Source organism: Etheostoma spectabile, unplaced genomic scaffold (genome assembly GCF_008692095.1).
Source record: "Etheostoma spectabile isolate EspeVRDwgs_2016 unplaced genomic scaffold, UIUC_Espe_1.0 scaffold00018246, whole genome shotgun sequence".
NCBI lineage: Eukaryota > Metazoa > Chordata > Actinopteri > Perciformes > Percidae > Etheostoma > Etheostoma spectabile.
This window is the reverse complement of record NW_022604175.1, coordinates 78393-99728: the sequence shown is the minus strand read 5'-3', so window position 1 is coordinate 99728 and position 21336 is coordinate 78393. Positions and strand designations below refer to the sequence as shown.

The following is a 21336-nucleotide window of genomic DNA, read 5'->3' as shown; positions in this document are numbered from 1 at the left end:
AAGAGTCTTCATGGACTTTTTCGAGCAGCCTGATGATAAAGAATTGGAGTAATCCAGCTTAGAAGTAACAAGTGCATTGACTATTTTTTCTGCATCATTTTTAAACGGCGTATTGCTGAGTTCCTGAATGTGATTACTACTGCACTGTGGAAACTTCGGTAGGCCTGGCCACGATTTAACAACAGGGAGATTTTTCAGTGACGGTCTTGAGAGTTTAACCGTACGAAGTCAATACAAACAAAGAAATGTGTTTCCGCCCTGTTTCGAACAGGGGACCTTTCGCGTGTGAGGCGAACGTGATAACCACTACACTACGGAAACTGACGAAAGTGGTCTTTCTGCATGTTCATGCGGAAATATACCATTTATATTTTACTGCAAATGTTTACAATGCTGTTAGACATGTTAATTTTTGACACATAGCAATTTTAAACTGGATTCAGTCACAGATGCTTTGTCATGGATTTGAATGCCAGCGAATATGTAGTAAACTTAAATATATCCACATGTATTGACTGTGGCCTGAATGCTGGAATAGCGCCACCTATTTCTTGATGTGCCAAATATGAAGCTTAGGCATTCCTCGTTAGTATAATGGACAGTATCTCCGCCTGTCACGCGGAAGATCGGGGTTCGATTCCCCGACGGGGAGAATTTTCTACCAGCCGCTAACCAATGTTACAAGGCCTCGAGGAAGTCCCGGCAAACGCGTTGGACTACTCTAGAGGGGAAATTGGGCCTTGGCTCAGGCTGTGTTCAGCATGGGAGGAGAACTCCTGATCCTGAATGGGAATCTTGTGAAGTGATGGAAAGAGCACATCACAAGGCCCAGCAGGAGGTGGGAGAGTGTCAAGTCTGGGCACCTTATAATTCCTTTCCTGTTCTTTGAAGGTTATGTGGTTCTGTTGGCTTCATCAAGCAGTGATCTACAGCGCCCACTGGGGCAGACTGATGCCCAATGTCAAGCAAATGGGATGAAAGTCAGCCCCTCCAAATCTGAAAGCGCAGGATTGCTCCCATTGGGTTGGGAGTCAGTTGCTGTCCCAAGCGAAGAAGTTCTTGTATCTCAAAGGCATGTTTTTAAATAGTGCAACTTGTTCCAACACAAAGACTACAATCCTAATGAAACTTTGGATGACCGCCTCCGCCTGTCACACGGAATACTGGGGTTTCATTTCCCGATGGGGAGTTTTATCTACCAGCTGCTAATTATTTCTCAAGGCTACATCGACACTACTACATCTGCCAGAGTAGTTTGGATACGAGATCTAACCATAGCAAAAGATATGCATTTGTTAAGAAAGTATTAGAGTGAATATACTCCAAGAAAGACAAAGGTTTTACAAAAGGATTGAGGATGATCCTGCTATTGAAGATATGTTTTCAGTGACGATATGATCACCTACCTCAGGATCTGGGAACGTAGGCAGACAGCAGGAATGTAAGACGGATCCAGGAACGTAAACCGTTAACTATGAGGCTAGGAAGTTGAGGTTCAGGTAATTCAATTCAATTCAATTCAATTTTACTTATACTGCGCCAAATCACAACAAGAGTTATCTAACTGTGCTTTTCATAAAAGAGCAGGTCCAGACCATACTCTGTGATTTTATTTACAGAAACCCAACAATTCCCACCAAGAGCAAACACTAGGAAGCCAATGCAGAGAAGCTTAAACAGGAGAGATGAGATTTCTTTTCCTGGTTCCAGTCAGAACATGTGCTGCAGCATTCTGGATCAGCTGAAGAGTCTTCATGGACTTTTTCGAGCAGCCTGATGATAAAGAATTGGAGTAATCCAGCTTAGAAGTAACAAGTGCATTGACTATTTTTTCTGCATCATTTTTAAACGGCGTATTGCTGAGTTCCTGAATGTGATTACTACTGCACTGTGGAAACTTCGGTAGGCCTGGCCACGATTTAACAACAGGGAGATTTTTCAGTGACGGTCTTGAGAGTTTAACCGTACGAAGTCAATACAAACAAAGAAATGTGTTTCCGCCCTGTTTCGAACAGGGGACCTTTCGCGTGTGAGGCGAACGTGATAACCACTACACTACGGAAACTGACGAAAGTGGTCTTTCTGCATGTTCATGCGGAAATATACCATTTATATTTTACTGCAAATGTTTACAATGCTGTTAGACATGTTAATTTTTGACACATAGCGATTTTAAACTGGATTCAGTCACAGATGCTTTGTCATGGATTTGAATGCCAGCGAATATGTAGTAAACTTAAATATATCCACATGTATTGACTGTGGCCTGAATGCTGGAATAGCGCCACCTATTTCTTGATGTGCCAAATATGAAGCTTAGGCATTCCTCGTTAGTATAATGGACAGTATCTCCGCCTGTCACGCGGAAGATCGGGGTTCGATTCCCCGACGGGGAGAATTTTCTACCAGCCGCTAACCAATGTTACAAGGCCTCGAGGAAGTCCCGGCAAACGCGTTGGACTACTCTAGAGGGGAAATTGGGCCTTGGCTCAGGCTGTGTTCAGCATGGGAGGAGAACTCCTGATCCTGAATGGGAATCTTGTGAAGTGATGGAAAGAGCACATCACAAGGCCCAGCAGGAGGTGGGAGAGTGTCAAGTCTGGGCACCTTATAATTCCTTTCCTGTTCTTTGAAGGTTATGTGGTTCTGTTGGCTTCATCAAGCAGTGATCTACAGCGCCCACTGGGGCAGACTGATGCCCAATGTCAAGCAAATGGGATGAAAGTCAGCCCCTCCAAATCTGAAAGCGCAGGATTGCTCCCATTGGGTTGGGAGTCAGTTGCTGTCCCAAGCGAAGAAGTTCTTGTATCTCAAAGGCATGTTTTTAAATAGTGCAACTTGTTCCAACACAAAGACTACAATCCTAATGAAACTTTGGATGACCGCCTCCGCCTGTCACACGGAATACTGGGGTTTCATTTCCCGATGGGGAGTTTTATCTACCAGCTGCTAATTATTTCTCAAGGCTACATCGACACTACTACATCTGCCAGAGTAGTTTGGATACGAGATCTAACCATAGCAAAAGATATGCATTTGTTAAGAAAGTATTAGAGTGAATATACTCCAAGAAAGACAAAGGTTTTACAAAAGGATTGAGGATGATCCTGCTATTGAAGATATGTTTTCAGTGACGATATGATCACCTACCTCAGGATCTGGGAACGTAGGCAGACAGCAGGAATGTAAGACTGATCCAGGAACGTAAACCGTTAACTATGAGGCTAGGAAGTTGAGGTTCAGGTAATTCAATTCAATTCAATTCAATTTTACTTATACTGCGCCAAATCACAACAAGAGTTATCTAACTGTGCTTTTCATAAAAGAGCAGGTCCAGACCATACTCTGTGATTTTATTTACAGAAACCCAACAATTCCCACCAAGAGCAAACACTAGGAAGCCAATGCAGAGAAGCTTAAACAGGAGAGATGAGATTTCTTTTCCTGGTTCCAGTCAGAACATGTGCTGCAGCATTCTGGATCAGCTGAAGAGTCTTCATGGACTTTTTCGAGCACCCTGATGATAAAGAATTGGAGTAATCCAGCTTAGAAGTAACAAGTGCATTGACTATTTTTTCTGCATCATTTTTAAACGGCGTATTGCTGAGTTCCTGAATGTGATTACTACTGCACTGTGGAAACTTCGGTAGGCCTGGCCACGATTTAACAACAGGGAGATTTTTCAGTGACGGTCTTGAGAGTTTAACCGTATGAAGTCAATACAAACAAAGAAATGTGTTTCCGCCCCGTTTCGAACAGGGGACCTTTCGCGTGTGAGGCGAACGTGATAACCACTACACTACGGAAACTGACGAAAGTGGTCTTTCTGCATGTTCATGCGGAAATATACCATTTATATTTTACTGCAAATGTTTACAATGCTGTTAGACATGTTAATTTTTGACACATAGCAATTTTAAACTGGATTCAGTCACAGATGCTTTGTCATGGATTTGAATGCCAGCGAATATGTAGTAAACTTAAATATATCCACATGTATTGACTGTGGCCTGAATGCTGGAATAGCGCCACCTATTTCTTGATGTGCCAAATATTAAGCTTAGGCATTCCTCGTTAGTATAATGGACAGTATCTCCGCCTGTCACGCGGAAGATCGGGGTTCGATTCCCCGACGGGGAGAATTTTCTACCAGCCGCTAACCAATGTTACAAGGCCTCGAGGAAGTCCCGGCAAACGCGTTGGACTACTCTAGAGGGGAAATTGGGCCTTGGCTCAGGCTGTGTTCAGCATGGGAGGAGAACTCCTGATCCTGAATGGGAATCTTGTGAAGTGATGGAAAGAGCACATCACAAGGCCCAGCAGGAGGTGGGAGAGTGTCAAGTCTGGGCACCTTATAATTCCTTTCCTGTTCTTTGAAGGTTATGTGGTTCTGTTGGCTTCATCAAGCAGTGATCTACAGCGCCCACTGGGGCAGACTGATGTCCAATGTCAAGCAAATGGGATGAAAGTCAGCCCCTCCAAATCTGAAAGCGCAGGATTGCTCCCATTGGGTTGGGAGTCAGTTGCTGTCCCAAGCGAAGAAGTTCTTGTAACTCAAAGGCATGTTTTTAAATAGTGCAACTTGTTCCAACACAAAGACTACAATCCTAATTAAACTTTGGATGACCGCCTCCGCCTGTCACACGGAATACTGGGGTTTCATTTCCCGATGGGGAGTTTTATCTACCAGCTGCTAATTATTTCTCAAGGCTACATCGACACTACTACATCTGCCAGAGTAGTTTGGATACGAGATCTAACCATAGCAAAAGATATGCATTTGTTAAGAAAGTATTAGAGTGAATATACTCCAAGAAAGACAAAGGTTTTACAAAAGGATTGAGGATGATCCTGCTATTGAAGATATGTTTTCAGTGACGATATGATCACCTACCTCAGGATCTGGGAACGTAGGCAGACAGCAGGAATGTAAGACGGATCCAGGAACGTAAACCGTTAACTATGAGGCTAGGAAGTTGAGGTTCAGGTAATTCAATTCAATTCAATTCAATTTTATTTATACTGCGCCAAATCACAACAAGAGTTATCTAACTGTGCTTTTCATAAAAGAGCAGGTCCAGACCATACTCTGTGATTTTATTTACAGAAACCCAACAATTCCCACCAACAGCAAACACTAGGAAGCCAATGCAGAGAAGCTTAAACAGGAGAGATGAGATTTCTTTTCCTGGTTCCAGTCAGAACATGTGCTGCAGCATTCTGGATCAGCTGAAGAGTATTCATGGACTTTTTCGAGCAGCCTGATGATAAAGAATTGGAGTAATCCAGCTTAGAAGTAACAAGTGCATTGACTATTTTTTCTGCATCATTTTTAAACGGCGTATTGCTGAGTTCCTGAATGTGATTACTACTGCACTGTGGAAACTTCGGTAGGCCTGGCCGCGATTTAACAACAGGGAGATTTTTCAGTGACGGTCTCGAGAGTTTAACCGTACAAAGTCAATACAAACAAAGAAATGTGTTTCCGCCCTGTTTCGAACAGGGGACCTTTCGCGTGTGAGGCGAACGTGATAACCACTACACTACGGAAACTGACGAAAGTGGTCTTTCTGCATGTTCATGCGGAAATATACCATTTATATTTTACTGCAAATGTTTACAATGCTGTTAGACATGTTAATTTTTGACACATAGCAATTTTAAACTGGATTCAGTCACAGATGCTTTGTCATGGATTTGAATGCCAGCGAATATGTAGTAAACTTAAATATATCCACATGTATTGACTGTGGCCTGAATGCTGGAATAGCGCCACCTATTTCTTGATGTGCCAAATATGAAGCTTAGGCATTCCTCGTTAGTATAATGGACAGTATCTCCGCCTGTCACGCGGAAGATCGGGGTTCGATTCCCTGACGGGGAGAATTTTCTACCAGCCGCTAACCAATGTTACAAGGCCTCGAGGAAGTCCCGGCAAACGCGTTGGACTACTCTAGAGGGGAAATTGGGCCTTGGCTCAGGCTGTGTTCAGCATGGGAGGAGAACTCCTGATCCTGAATGGGAATCTTGTCAAGTGATGGAAAGAGCACATCTCCTGGACATGAACAGCACATCGCAAGGCCCAGCAGGGAGAGTGTCAAGTCTGGGCACCTTATAATTCCTTTCCTGTTCTTTGAAGGTTATGTGGTTCTGTTGGCTTCATCAAGCAGTGATCTACAGCGCCCACTGGGGCAGACTGATGTCCAATGTCAAGCAAATGGGATGAAAGTCACCCCCTCCAAATCTGAAAGCGCAGGATTGCTCCCATTGGGTTGGGAGTCAGTTGCTGTCCCAAGCGAAGAAGTTCTTGTATCTCAAAGGCATGTTTTTAAATAGTGCAACTTGTTCCAACGCAAAGACCACAATCCTAATGAAACTTTGGATGACCGCCTCCGCCTGTCACACGGAATACTGGGGTTTCATTTCCCGATGGGGAGATTTATCTACCAGCTGCTAATTATTTCCCAAGGCTACATCAACACTACTACATCTGCCAGAGTAGTTTGGATACGAGATCTAACCATAGCAAAAGATATGCATTTGTTAACCCTTGCATTGTCCTTTGTGTCACAGGGACATGGTTAGCTTATGTGACCCGCAAGGACAATGCCACGGGTCTCTGGGACGCGAAGGACAATGCCACGGGTCTCTGGGACGCGAAGGACAATGCCACGGGTCCATGGGACCCGCAAGGCCAATGCCACGGGTCCCGGGGACCCGAAGGACAACGTCTAGGGTCTTATGGACCCGAAAGACAATGCCACGGGTCCATGGGACCCGCAAGGCCAATGCCACGGGTCCTAGGGACCCGAAGGATAACGTCAAGGGTCCTATGGACCCGAAGGACAACGTCGAGGGTCTTATGGACCCAAAGGACAATGCCACGGGTCCCTGGGACCCGAAGGACAACGTCAAGGGTCCTATGGACCCAAAAGATGATGCCACGGGTCCCTGGGACCCGAAGGACAACGTCGAGGGTCCTCTGGACCCAAAGGACAATGCCACGGGTCCCTGGGACCCAAAGGACAATGTCGAGGGTCCTCTGGACCCAAAGGACAATGCCACGGGTCCCTGGGACCAAAGGACAACGTCAAGGGTCCCAGGGAACCGAAGGACAATGCCACGGGTCCCTGGGACCCAAAGGACAACGTCAAGGGTCCCAGGGAACCGAATGACAATGCCACGGGTCCCCGGGACCCGAAGGACAACACGATGGGTAAAACTGCACGGGTCCCGACGACCCGTAGGACAACGTCAAGGGTCCTGGTGACCCGAAAGGACAATGCCACGGGTCCCCGGGACCCAGAGGGCAACGTCAAGGGTTCTGGTGACGCGAACGACAATGCCATGGGTCCCAGGGACCCGAAGGACAATGCCATGGGTCCCGGGGACCCGAAGGACAATACCATGGGTCCCCGGGACCCGAAGGACAATGCTTCGGTTCCAGGGACCTGTAGGACAACATCAAGGGTCCCTGTGAGCTGAACGACAATGCTTTTGGTCCCCGGGACCCAAAGGACCACGTCAAGGGTCCCCTGGACCCAAAGGACAATGCCACGGGTCCCGGGGATCCGAAGGACCACACTATGGGTAAAACTGCACGGGTCCCCGTGACCCGAAGGACAACACAAGGGTTAACTAACAAATGAAAATGCTTTAAAAAAAGTTTAAGAAAACAAACTCCCTCATATCAAAAAAACATTTCCACCGTAAATTTGAGTCTCGAGTGTCCAGAATGCAAGAAATTACAAGTTTTATGCTCAAAAACATTTGGAGGAGGACCCCCCCCGCACATATAATTCAGCATCACATATTTTATCTAATGCTCAAAATCTTCTTATCTTGTTCTTGTGCATCATGTGTCATGACCCAGTGTATCATCACACCCCTAATCTAAGCCCCTATGTCCCCAATTTTCAACATAAAGTGACGCCCTTGTCAGGGACACATGGTGGATGTGCCACAGTGGGAATTAAACCCATGCAGGTCTCTCACACCGACGACTTATCCACTGCACCATCACCACCACCAGTTGAAGAAAGGATTTGCTCAAATTAACAGTGATTAGATGGAGAAGGACTCAAGTAATTTTGTTCTTCCAAAATGCAGCATGGGCATGTGCGCCTCTCTCAGCCCACTGTTACTATTACAAGGAACATTAAGGAACAATATGGTTTGCTATTACATGTGTCCCATAATAGCAAACCTGTTGACAACAATAATAATGTTTTGATGCAAGCAAAGAAGCAACAATCAGTCACAAGTTATCAAGAATCAGTCTGGTGACTCTTTGACCCCAGATCAGTGGGAAGCCATCGGTCTCTAAGTTGCACAAATTCCATTTAGTGCTTCTAAATTGGCATACTTGTTTTTATGTGTATGGTGTACAGCCCAACTGCAGATTACTACAGTTATGTTTTGTATTGTGTAAATGAAGTGTCTGAGCGAGCGCATTTAGGTTCAAACGTGCTGAATGTTTGTCTTTTGGCTAAGATAATTTTGAGTTGCCATATGTGCAAAACTTGCACATTTCATCTTGGGAAAATATAATGAGCCAAACTGGGGGTGACATCAAAAAAATAATAAATGAAAACGTTAAAAAAACGTGAAAAACGTTTTGGCTGAAAATTGTCATTTTCAACTACTCTTTGACTAGCATCAGCACAGGGGGAATTCATCCCATCTTTTCACTAGGCTGCATAAGTGGGACCTAGGAAAACCTACTTTGAAAAGGCTTTATCTTTTTGGTGACAGCTCAAATTCAATATTTTCAATATGCCAGATGTAGTAGTTTGAGATCTTGAGGTCGTGTGATGAGTGAGTAAGTGTAAATTCAAGCTGGAGTTTTCCCATTAACGAGGCCTTTTGAACACAACACGTTTTGCGAGAAAAGGCGCCCAAAGATCGTGGTCAGAGCTTGGGGAAAAACGATCGGTGCATAAAGTCACGGTAAGGTTTTAATGTAATGTTTCTGCTGACAATTGATATATTCAGCTATTCTGGTTATTCCTACTTTGCATGATATTGGTCAATGGCAAGTCAGCAAATTGTATACCGTTATTTAAGAACTTATTTTGCAGTTCAAGGCCAACTCTGCCAACTTTGGCATTTCAAGGAAAATGTTTAGAAATAAAATTAAATAAATTGATGCTTTGTCTTCGCAGTGTAAGAACAAGAATTAATGCTTAAGTGAAACTTGAGTTAGCTAACGTTAGCTAGCTAATGGTTTTAACTTAACTTAATGTTAGCTAACGTTACCAGAACACTAACCATTCATGCAGTAACTTAAAATGCAAATTCAGTGCATTAACATTAACATTAAATTAACGTCACAAGTTCAGGCATAAGGCCGCACAGGCACATTAACGTTATTTCACGACAACAATTTCTGTGTTTTTTTCCCTCCGGGCAACGTCGCCATGATTAGCTATTAGCTAAAGAGCAGCGCTCCTTGTCTTGATGAGTTCAGTGTTAGCTAGCGATAGCTAGACCTTAAGAGACGAGCTGCTTTCATGGGACGGACCGTGGGATAACTACATTTATGGCAACTGCAAAGGCATTTGTGATGTAACTTAACCTCGGGATAAATCTTTCACAACAGGAAGAAAACGCTTGATCTTAATTTACAGCGTAGCTGTGTCTAGAAAGACAGCATCGATTTTCCAGAGTTGACAACATAAACGTTATGTTGTTTAAATTTTATATATGATACTCTAACGTCCCAGTCCCGTAAATGCAGCATGTAGCTATTATCGAAACTGACAAACTTAGAATCTGGCTGGCAGTCGTCAGTTCACGGTGTAACGTTAAGCTGGGACCTTTCAAAATGTTGCACGCACGTATGACTGTTTTGTAAGTAAGGTTCAACTCATCTCGCTGTTATGTAGACTGACTGTAAAAAATAAGGCACTTAACATTACGAACAGTCAACGTTAAGTCCGTTATTAGCACTTCTACAATAATGAACACATACCATGCTTCACCTGTCAATTCAAAGATTGTATGAGATGATCAGTAATACATTTTCCTTCACTGAAACTCTGTTGTGTGTTATGATGTTTTGGATCATAATACTGTTACATACTGTTACAGAAATTTGCGGGCCGTAAAATACAGGGTGGCAGGTGCCATTAAGGTAAGCTGCTTCCATCTGATATACTTGCTGCTATTTGAAATATGTATCAATGTAAAATGTCCTTCTTTGCAGAGCTGTTGACAACCTACAGGTTAGCCTACAGGTTGGCTAATTATCAAAGAGAACTTGGTGGGATTGCTGTGTCATGGAGAGGGAAAAGTGGAATATTGCTAGCAGCCACTTAAGGAAAAGGGCTGTTAAAAGAGTAAACCAGCTGTTTGAATCTTTCAATGACCATGATAATAGTGTTGAGGAAAATTCTGAATAGAACTATAGTGGAGCAGTCGCTTCAAACTCTGATTTGCCACCAAACTGTGGATCAGAGAGCAGTGGAGAAAGTGAATTAAGTAGTGATGAAGATGTCCATTTTGATGGAAGGGGGGAGGTTCCTAAAGATGATTTGGCAGGTTTTTTGAGAGACTGGGCAACACATTTTGGCATTTCATTGATTGCTTTATCTGCCCTTTTGTCTATACTGAAAGTCCATCACCGCTCTTTGCCAAAAGATGCTAGAACACACACAGACTTGCCATAGTGTTGCTTACTTGGCAGGTGGATCATTCCATTATTTTGGTATACAGAACATATTCAGCCGAACATTTCAGAAGCTTACATAATTTATCCAGAGTCATCACAATTTCAAATTACAATTGAACATTGATGGTCTTCCAATTTTTAAAAGTTCAGCTGTACAGTTCTGGCCAATTTTTGTTGTGGGTCCGCTGCCTTTTGTGTCCGTTCTCCTCTTTCCCTGTGTGTCTGTCTGTTTCGTCTGTCTCCCACAAGAGGTCACCCTAGAGGAACCTGGTCCAGAGGCGTGGCCACACATTTCCATCCGCCTTCCTGCACAGCTGCAATCCATCTTCATCATTCCATCTCCACCGTATATCCACCCGGGCTGACCACCTCTTCGGCGCCAGTTTGTTACAAACCCCCTAAGTGGTAACTAGGCCAGTCACATAGTACTCGTTGCTCTCTAACTTTACTAGCTGACTTACTGTGTTTCTATGTCTTGTCACAGTTCTCGTGTTCCGCCGTGAGCCTATGCAGCCTCCCCAGACCCGCTCCGTTGCAACTCCCATCTACACCTCCACCATCACCTGTACCTCATCTGAGTTTTGTTGGATTAAACCTTTTCTTTACCTTTTCATCAGCGCCTGTGTTTGTTTCCGTGTCTGGGTCCAACCTAACCCTCAACAATTTGGGGGATGCTCCAAGGGTATAGTAGAAAACCTGTGCTGATTGCTCTTTTCTGTGGAAAGTCAAAGCCTCAGTCATTGTCAGAATATTTGAAGCATCTGATCTGTGAGTTGAAATCCTTGAGCAGTGGATTTATTTATCTGTGTGCTCAGTAATCTGTGACTACTAACTAACTAACTATTGTTAATATTTTACTTTCAACTGAAGTTGTATGTTGGGCAGCAGTGATGCAATTTTTTTCACTACTACACACCTAAATACCAGCTTATAGAAAAGTAAAATCATGTACATTTGTTATAATTGTGTTACATTGACTATTGTTGATATATGGCATGTACCCTCTTAAATACATTTTTCAGATTACTGCATTGAGTGTCACTGGAGGAATTGATGTTAAGGACAGTGTTTGGCGAGTTATGAAGCGTTGCTTTACCAACCCCCTAGCCAAACAGCTCAACTGGGGTGGCATCAATGGCAAAACAGCTTTCCACAGTTTGCAACTGAAAGATGTAATTACTGGTAAGTGTTACGCCGATTACTTCAACCAATCACCCAAGCCCTATAGAACTTGTTAAAAGGGTTTTATTGTGTGTATCAGTACATCTGAATCTTTTTCAGCACATTTTTACAATACCGTGATAAATTTGGTCATCATGATATGAAATGTCTGTACGGCCATACTGTCTACCTTGGGGTCAATGGACCATGACTAGGACACAGCACAGCAAGCAATTGTCCAAAGCTTAGATTGTGTCCTAAGATTTTCAAAGTTGAGTACTCCATCCATGGCTTTACAATGTTCTCTGTATTTAGGGAAACAATAGGCTCACAGCAACAGCCACAGATCAAGAGGCAGAAACCTACTTAAAAAGATGGCTTCATCTTGCGAGCAACCAAGACGGAGGGAGAAGAGAAAGAGAAGAACGAAGACGGACTGTCCAAAAAAAACGTAAGTCAGTTATTATGTCTATTTATATAGAATATAAATGGATTGTGGCTCAGATTTGATCCAGTTCTTGTTTATTTGGTTTGTTCTTGGTTGGCATGTGGCATGGTTATGGCTCACTTGTGGCCCAGATCTGGCAAGCAGGAATGGACCGCCCAGTTGCCATCATTCCATGCGGTATGTGGGCCAGATGAGAATATGGAATATGGGCCACATCTGGGTCAGAAGAAAATTGACTGTGGCCCAAATTTGGCACAGTTCTTGTTTATTTGGTTTGGTCTTGGTTGACATACGGCATGGTTACGGCTCACTTGTGGCCCAGATCTGGCAAATAGAAGTGGACCGCCCAATCGCCATCATTCCACGCGGTGTGCGGGTTGGATGAGAAAATGTAATGTGGGCCACACCTGGGCCAGAAAAGAATGGACTGTGGCCCAGATTTGGGCCAGTTCTGGTTTATTTGGTTTGTTCATGGTTAGGGCTTGCTTGCGGCTCACTTCTGGCAAGCAGGAGTGGACCGCCTAGGGGCCATCATTCCACGCGGTATGTGGGCCAGGTGAAAGTGTCAAGTGTGGTGGGATAGTGTGCATTTCCAGCAGCCTGCATGGAAACTGCATTGAAAAAACATAGATCATGAACATATCATGCCTCCATTGTGCCTCTACAAATATTTCACAGATAAGACTTAGTTTATTTCACTGGAAAGCAGGGCTGGGCTTACTGGAATCTTTTAGTTTAAGCATTGACATCTAAAGTATCTTGTATTTTCTGAACAACTGCATCTAAAATTTTGCCAAGAAATAGCCCCCCCCCCTCCCCCCCAAGTAAAATCAAATATGGTTTGAACCTTGGTTTTTGTTGTTTAACAAACAAGATTTGTAAGCTTTAAACAGGGTGGCCGCGGGTCCTTAAAAAGTCTTAAATCACGTTTCCTAAAAATTAAGGCCTTAAAAAGCATTAAATTGTCTTAAATTCAGATTGGGTAGGTCTTAAATATGTTTGTGTCATGTCACGGCAAAAATGCAGGCAATCTGTTGTCGAATATTTTTTTCCGGTAGGCTTTGCGCTGCGTTGTCGCGGTAACATAACCCCATTTGTAAAGGTCCTATCCCCTGACCAATCGGCTATCCTAACCTTAACCACTCCAACCAATCAAGCTGCTTTGTGGGCGGGTGTTGACGTGGCCGTAGTCAGTGAGATTTGTTATTTCGCGGGATTCGTAATTTAGCAGCATGCAGGTGATACAGTAATTGATGATAGCCGTCTAGAAACATGGGGGAATGCAAGTTCAGTGACAAATGGCTTGAAAACAACGAGTATTCTTGGTTAAGGTCGGTGCCTGAAAATGCTTATGAAGCGAACTGCGTTATGTGTCGGAAGATTTTCAAACTTGGGCCAATGGGGATCAGAGCGGTGGAATCACACGTACAAAGCAAAAAACAGACTACGTAAAGGTACGCCAGCAACCCGCCATCGCTAGTTTCTGCTCCACCGCTAGCAACGATGTCAACGCTAGATGTTATGATGGGAAATTTACAGCCAACAATGCCAGCTGACCTACGAGCAATTTTTGGCTCTACGCCAACACTCCGGGCTGAGGACCCTGACAAGACACAATTCATACAGGTCAAATGACGGGACTGAATGTAAATGTGCTGTATTTATATAGCGCTTTTCTAGTCTTAACGACTGCTCAACCGCTTTTACATCATACAGGAAACATTCACCATACACACACATTCATACACTGTGGCCTAGGCTGCCGTACAAGGTGCCATCTGCTCATCAGATATACACTCACACACATTCACACACCGATGCGCAGCACCGGGGGCAACTCGGGGTTCAGTGTCTTGAACCAGACAACCAAAAGCAAACAACTGGACTTGCATGTGCGTGTATCGTTATAAATTGGTAAGGACACTCTTTTGGGAAGGCTTTCTCAAGTGCAAAGCCACTGTTTTGTTTATTATAGTATATGAATTGTTTTCCAAGTATATTCACAAAAGCTCAGGAGTAGACACCAGAACTTGAAAAAAAATTGGTCACATGGAGATCTGAAAACACACACATAGATATACACACACACACACACACACATTCCCACACCGCAAAACACTCATACACACTGTTGTCTACTTTCTCTCCATTGTGAGTCCTCCACAAACTGCAACCCATCCATCTGAGTCTCTCTCTCTCTCTCTCTCTCTCTCTCTCTCTCTCTCTCTCTCTCTCTCTCTCTCTCTCTCTCTCTCTCTCTCTCTCTCTCTCTCTCTCTCTCTCTCTCTCTCTCTCTCTCTCTCTCTCTCTCTCTGTGTCTGTTAGCCCAAATCATATAAGAGTCTTTGCATTTTAAAAGCAGCTGGAAATTGGCATTTAATAATTTTTTTTGTTCAAAAGGAACAGTGTTTTTTTTTAAATATTCACTTGATGTTATAACCATTTGTTCAAGGGACCCAAATGTTCTGAAAATATTGTAATAATATAATTTAGGACAGCAATCACATGTTTGTGTTATGCTTTCAGATTACACACATTAAGTCAATGTTCTTAAACTCAACCGATTGTTATTTTACCATACTGTTAATTTTGTGTTTACTGGGAAAAATTACTGTATATTTCCACTTTGTATTTCCATCGTAAATTTGGTCTTAAATTTCATTTAGAATTGGTATTAAATAGTCTTAAAAAGTCTTAAATTCAACTTGTTAATACCTGTAGCCACCCTGTTTAAAGTTTTCACCCATCAGCAAAAAAGCTTGGCAATTTAGCCTATTTTTAGTAAATTCAGCTTTATTGAGAAAAAAGCTGATTTCACAGTGCCAATGACATGGCTTTGACTCCACCGGTCTGACAATCGGACATCTTCTTTCAGCCTAATCCGTCGCTCATTTATTATGAATCAAAAAATGTATTCTTAATAGCAGTCAAGGTCAGGTGTAATTTTAATTAGTTTTAATTAGCAGATTGTGATTACAGTTTGAGTATGGCACTTTATCAGTGCTGCTGACTATGTGACATGACAAATTTTCCAGAGAGTCTTTATGAACAGTCCATGTCTCAAAACAACAGTCTCAAACAATGTAATCTTCTATGGCAAGGGTTGGCAAGCCGCAGCTCTTTGATCCCTCTGATGCGGCTCAGCTTTTGAAAATAATTAATGAGTATTTAATTAAAATGTATTTTTTTTTAGTTTGTTCATTTTCAAAATGTAATTCTATGAAGATTATGGCGATCTTGTAACATCTAAAATATTTTAATACTTTAATATTCATTATTTAAAAAATAATTTGTCGGTCTTAATACACGTCACAACTTCCAATGTGCGACACCCGCCAGTGAGCGTTTTTTTGGAACTTTTTAATCCCAGGTAGGGCAACAATGGAGAATTCAAAGGAAAGAAAAGTATCTGATGAAAACAGGACGTTCAATGCTACGTGGGCAGATTCATTTGCTTTTACTGCTGACGAGACTGGTTTACCAGTGGGCTTAATATGTAATGAGAAACTAGCTAACAACAAAAAGTCAAATGTCGCAAGACATTTCCAGAATAAACACGCAGCCTTTACTCAAAAATATCCGGATTGAGATGAGAGAAGAAAAGTTGTTTCGGAACTGACGCGGAAGGCTGATCAGAGCAAAAATCACTTCAAGAAGTGGAGGAAGTCAGCACATTCAAGTACATTTGCTAGTTTTGTTGCCGCTCAGGAAATAGTGAGGCACGGGAAACCGTTCACAGATGGAGAATATATAAAAGAATTCATTACAATTTCAGAACATCTATTCACAGACTTTAAAAACAAGAGTGAAATTGTGCAGAAAATCAGGGATATGCCCCTCCCTGCAAAGACTGTCGAAGACAGAACCATAAAAATGGCAGGAGACATCACCAGACAGCAAATTAAAGACATTAATTCAGCTGTGGCCTACTCAATTGCCTGTGATGAATCGAAAGACAAAGGAGATATTGAACAAATAGCGCTGTTCTGCTGGTATGTAAACTCGACTGGAACACAAGAAGAAATGATCGAGTTGATACCGCTAAAAGGCCAAACACGGGAGGAGGACGTCTGTGAGGCTGTCTTAAATTGTTTAAGAGCAAAAGGAATAAACAGCACCCACCTGGTGTCAGTGGCTACAGGCGGGGCACCAAGTATGACTGGAGCGCACAAGGGCTTTGTGGCTTTACTGCAGAAGTTGCTGGACAGAAAGTTGCTGACTTTTCACTGCATCCTGCACCAAGAGGCACTGTGTGCTCAAACATTTTCTCCAGAATGCACAGAGGTAATGAATGTTGTAATTCAGATTGTGAACAAAATAATGGCGAAAGGTTAAAATCACCGTCAGTTCCGTTCGTTACTGGAAGAGCTGGACAGCACGTGTTCTGATCTGCTGCTGCACAACAAAGTCCGGTGGCTGTCTAGAGGCGAGGTGCTGAAACGCTTTGTGGCATGTCTGGAGGAAGTGAAAACTTTCCTGGGCAGCAAAGGGCTTACATTTCCTGAATTAGAAGAGCCAGAGTGGCTGGAAAAGCTACACTTCTTGGTAGACATGACAGCCCACCTGAACACGCTGAACACAGCTCTTCAGGATAAAGGACGCACAGCCCTGCACATGTTGGAGGAGGTTTTGGCATTTGAGCGCAAGTTGACAGTGCTTGCCAGAGATTTACAGAAAGGTACACTATCAAACTTACCCAGTTTGAGAGAGTGCAGAGAAGCTCACATGATGAATTTAGAGTATTTACATTCTGCAGTCATCGCAATGCAAACATCGTTCAGGAAACGATTCAGTGAGTTCAGAGAGGAAAAACCCTCATTATCCTTCCCTGTCACTCCCCTAAGCCTCGATCCATCCCTGTTGAATATGACAGCATTTCCAGGGGTGAGTCCACCTGATCTTGAGATGGAACTGGCTGACATAGCGGACAAAGAAATGTGGGTGTCCAAGTTCAAGCGCTTGACAGCGGAGCTTGAAGATGTTTCACGTCAGAAGGCTGTTCTTGCTCAGAATCACAAATATATGTCAACATGAAAAAGTATGCACTTGAAATCCTGTGGATCTTTGGATCCACATATGTATGTGAGCAGGTGTTCTCCAACATGAACTTTATTAAAAACAAACACGTACACGCCTCACAGATGACAGTTTACAATCCTGTGTGAAGATGAAGGTGACCGCACACAGCCCCGATGTGCAGACGCTGTGCGCTGAGGTTCAGGAGCAGAAATCACATTGACCAAGCATGATCAGTATTTTAATTGCCTATCATTTTAAAAATATTCATATTTTTTCATGTTCATTGAAATAGACATTTTATTATTCAGGTTGACGGCTGACTGCACGGCGCCGGTAAAAAGATGACGGCACGCAGAGAGAGGACGACATTTTTGTTCGCTGCCAGTGGATAATGTAAGTTTGGCGTTTTATTCCATTACTACAAGGACTCAAATAGACATTGAGTATTTTACTTAATGTTCAACCCATTGTCTGTTTTTGGAGTTAAAAATGTTGTTTTTTTCATTACTACAAGTAATCAAATTATTTACTGCACCGTCAACCCAACATCTTTTTTTCTGAGTTAAAAATGTTTTGTTGCATGCAGAAATTAATTTTCCCTACAGTCGTTCATGATTTCATAAATGGAACACAGTATAGTTGTTTATACATAGCACAAAGGCAAAAAAAAACGTTGTTTAGTGTTATTTCTTTAAAAATTTCGAAAGGGTGTGGCTCCCAGTGTTTTCTTTTCTGTGTGAAACGGGACCAAATGGCTCTTTGAGTGGTAAAGGTTGCAGACTCCTGTTCTATGGTGTATTAACTATTATATTTTATACAGCTAACTCTTCTATACTTTTGCTTTTAATTTAACATGATGTGGAGCGGTGGTCTGAGGGTTGTATTTGTTTTGACCTCCAGATGGACCAACGTCATACGGGGACAAACCCCGTCCGGCCCAGCAGCCCGCGGCCCATCCACCGTAGGATCCCAGCGGCAGCGTCCCAGAGTGGCTTCCCACCTGACACTGACGCTGGCTCCTCAGCTGGAAAGCCGCTGACTCTGGAGGTAAGTCTGACTCCGGCTCTCAGTGGAAAAAGTGAAACTTTACTACTGTATGTTGACATGTACACATAAGGCATAAGGCCTACTGCAGTAATAACACTGTGAAAGAAATGCAGAAATTTGCCACAGAGACTGTGTGTTGAAGTGCTTGATGTTGTGATATGTGTGACGTGTGAGATAGATATAGACAGATAGATATGAATATATCTTCTTCTTTGGTAATGTTCATATTCCTGTTTATCATGTCCTGTCCAGATATTTAGACTGGCAACATTGTTATTGAAACTTTCATGTCAATAAAGCCCTGTTGAATTGAAAAAAAGATAGATCGATAGATAGATAGATAGATAGATAGATAGATAGATAGATAATTATATAGGTGGGTGGGTGGGTGGGTGGATGGATGGACGAGTGGTTGGGTGGATGGATGGATGGATAGATAGATAGATAGATAGATAGATAGATAGATAGATAGATAGATAGATAGATAGATAGATAATTATATAGATGGGTGGTTGGGTGGAGGGATGGATGGATAGAAAGATAGATTGATAGATAAAGGCAGCAACTCAAACAATGTCATCTTCTATGATGTATTAACTATTACCTTTTATACAGATAACTCTTCTTTACTTTTGCTTGTATATAATTTAATACATAACAGTTATTTTTATTTAAGTATTGTTGCATTGTGATCGTGATCCTTTTAATTAAACATGTGATGTGATAGAACAGTCCATGGTGTTAACATGATGTGGAGCAGTGGTCTGAGGGTTGTATTTGTTTTGACCTCCAGACCGACCAACGACGTAAGGGGACAAACCCCGTCCTGCCCAGCAGCCCGCGGCCCATCCACCGTAGGATCCCAGCGGCAGCGTCCCAGAGTGGCTTCCCACCTGACACTGACGCTGGCTCCTCAGCTGGAAAGCCGCTGACTCTGGATGTAAGTCTGACTCCGGCTCTCAGTGGAAAAAGTGAAACTTTTCTACTGTATGTTGACATGTACACATAAGGCATAAGGCTTTAAATTAGCATGTTGTTGAAGTCTGGCGTGAATGAAGCTCTAAAAGGTAGCCCAGGCTTTACTGTAGGCTAAGGTGGTCGGCCAGGTGCAAGGAGGATGTTTTTCACATCATTTATTAACAGGTTAGAGGTGAGTCAAAATGTTTTAAGACTTTCATTAATTTAGGCTATATGTTTGGCTCACATGTTGGATATTTCCAATAAAACTGTATTTAATGAAATTTCTACAAACTAACAAATGGCATTGTTCTTGCAATGGAGGACTAGTTGATGTCACTTAATTGAAACCTGAGGGAAGACATGTGGTCAGGGTCCATTTTGGGTCAGGGACCTGATGATTCCACGGTTGCTATGTTTTGTCTCCAGGTGCATCATTTCACATATGATCACCATTCAAACAAAAACAAACTTTCTATCAGTCAGAAATTCATAAGATTTCTACTTGCACACCACGATTTCTCTAAAAGAGACAATTCTACTAACGACTTTTTGCACCTTGAGTTCTACTAAAGACCTACTGTCACTGACAAAAGGACTTTTACATGGAAAATGTGAGATTTATACACTTTCTAAACCAATGTTGTTTTCTGTGTATTTTACCTTTGAAACCCCGAAACTAACCAATGTTAATTAATCAAATAAGACTGTTTGTAGCCTATAAGTTTGAAGAAGTAGCTTGACTGAAGCAGCTTTTGGTTGACTTGGATTTGTTGGTTGGTTTTATACGGACCGTCTGTTTTATCTATTAAATAATTAACCTGATCATAGAAATATTATAATAAAAATACTGTTTCAAAATTTTCTTTAAGTTCTTGCTGATGTTGAGTAAGCAGCTGCAATAGTAAGCTGATGTAATTCTTATTATGCATATTTGAATGTGCTCATAATAAACGCATATTCTACATACAGTAGGCTATGTATATGTATTTTTTAAAAATTTATTTAGGCCTCAAAATGCCGTTTAAAATATTCAGTGATCGTCGTGCCCTGAACGATAGCCCCACAGGGTTTCCTAAGCGGTGCTAAGGTGTCGAGATTTCACCCATCAGCAATTAAGCTTCACAATTTAGCCTATTTTTAGTAAATTCAGCTTTATTGAGAAAAAAAGCTGATTTCACAGTGCCAATGACATGGCTTTGACTCCATCGGTCTGACAATCGGACATCTTCATTCAGCCTAATCCGTCGCTCATTTATTATGAATCAAAAAATGTATTCTTAATAGCAGTCAAGGTCAGGTGTCATTTTTTATTAGTTTTAATGAGTAGATCGTGATTACAATTTGAGTATGGCACTTTATCAGTGCTGCTGACTATGTGACGTGACGAATTTTCCAGAGAGTCTTTCTTAACAGTCCATGTCTCAAAACAACACTCTCAAACAATGTCATCTTCTATGGTGTATTTACTATTATATTTTATACAGCTAACTCTTCTATACTGTTGCTTTTAATTCAACATGTGATGTGATAGAACAGTCCATGGTGTTAACATGATGTGGAGCAGTGGTCTGAGGGTTGTATTTGTTTTGACCTCCAGATGGACCAACGTCGTAAGGGGACAAACCCCGTCCGGCCCAGCAGCCCGCGGCCCATCCACCGTAGGATCCCAGCGGCAGCGTCCCAGAGTGGCTTCCCACCTGGCACTGACGCTGGCTCCTCAGCTGGAAAGCCGCTGACTCTGGAGGTAAGTCTGACTCCGGCTCTCAGTGGAAAAAGTGAAAACTTTACTATTTTATGTTGACATGTACACATAAGGCATAAGGCCTACTGCAGTAATAACACTGTGAAAGAAATGCTACATTTGGCACAGAGACTGGGTGTTCATGTGCTTGATGTTGTGATATGTGTGACATGTGAGATAGATATGGACAGATAGATATGAATCAATGTTATTGTTCTGTAATGTACATATTCCTGTTTATCATGTCCTGTCCAGATTTTTAGACTGTCAACATTGTTATTGAAACTT

The 21336-nt window shown here is 42.5% G+C and overlaps 8 non-coding genes across 8 annotated transcripts; 4 read left to right on the top strand and 4 right to left on the bottom strand.

Annotated features, from left to right (window-relative positions):
• Window positions 1–248: 248 nt before the first annotated feature.
• On the bottom strand, window positions 249–321 carry trnav-cac (transfer RNA valine (anticodon CAC)). Its single transcript has one exon. It is a non-coding gene; the product is annotated as a tRNA-Val (tRNA).
• A 259-nt stretch (window positions 322–580) lies between these two features.
• Window positions 581–652, top strand: trnad-guc (transfer RNA aspartic acid (anticodon GUC)). Its single transcript has one exon. It is a non-coding gene; the product is annotated as a tRNA-Asp (tRNA).
• Window positions 653–1992: 1340 nt separating this feature from the next.
• Window positions 1993–2065, bottom strand: trnav-cac (transfer RNA valine (anticodon CAC)). Its single transcript has one exon. It is a non-coding gene; the product is annotated as a tRNA-Val (tRNA).
• A 259-nt stretch (window positions 2066–2324) lies between these two features.
• trnad-guc (transfer RNA aspartic acid (anticodon GUC)) lies at window positions 2325–2396 on the top strand. The gene has a single exon. It is a non-coding gene; the product is annotated as a tRNA-Asp (tRNA).
• Window positions 2397–3736: 1340 nt separating this feature from the next.
• Window positions 3737–3809, bottom strand: trnav-cac (transfer RNA valine (anticodon CAC)). Its single transcript has one exon. It is a non-coding gene; the product is annotated as a tRNA-Val (tRNA).
• Window positions 3810–4068: 259 nt separating this feature from the next.
• On the top strand, window positions 4069–4140 carry trnad-guc (transfer RNA aspartic acid (anticodon GUC)). The gene has a single exon. It is a non-coding gene; the product is annotated as a tRNA-Asp (tRNA).
• Window positions 4141–5480: 1340 nt separating this feature from the next.
• trnav-cac (transfer RNA valine (anticodon CAC)) lies at window positions 5481–5553 on the bottom strand. Its single transcript has one exon. It is a non-coding gene; the product is annotated as a tRNA-Val (tRNA).
• Window positions 5554–5812: 259 nt separating this feature from the next.
• On the top strand, window positions 5813–5884 carry trnad-guc (transfer RNA aspartic acid (anticodon GUC)). The gene has a single exon. It is a non-coding gene; the product is annotated as a tRNA-Asp (tRNA).
• Window positions 5885–21336: the final 15452 nt, after the last annotated feature.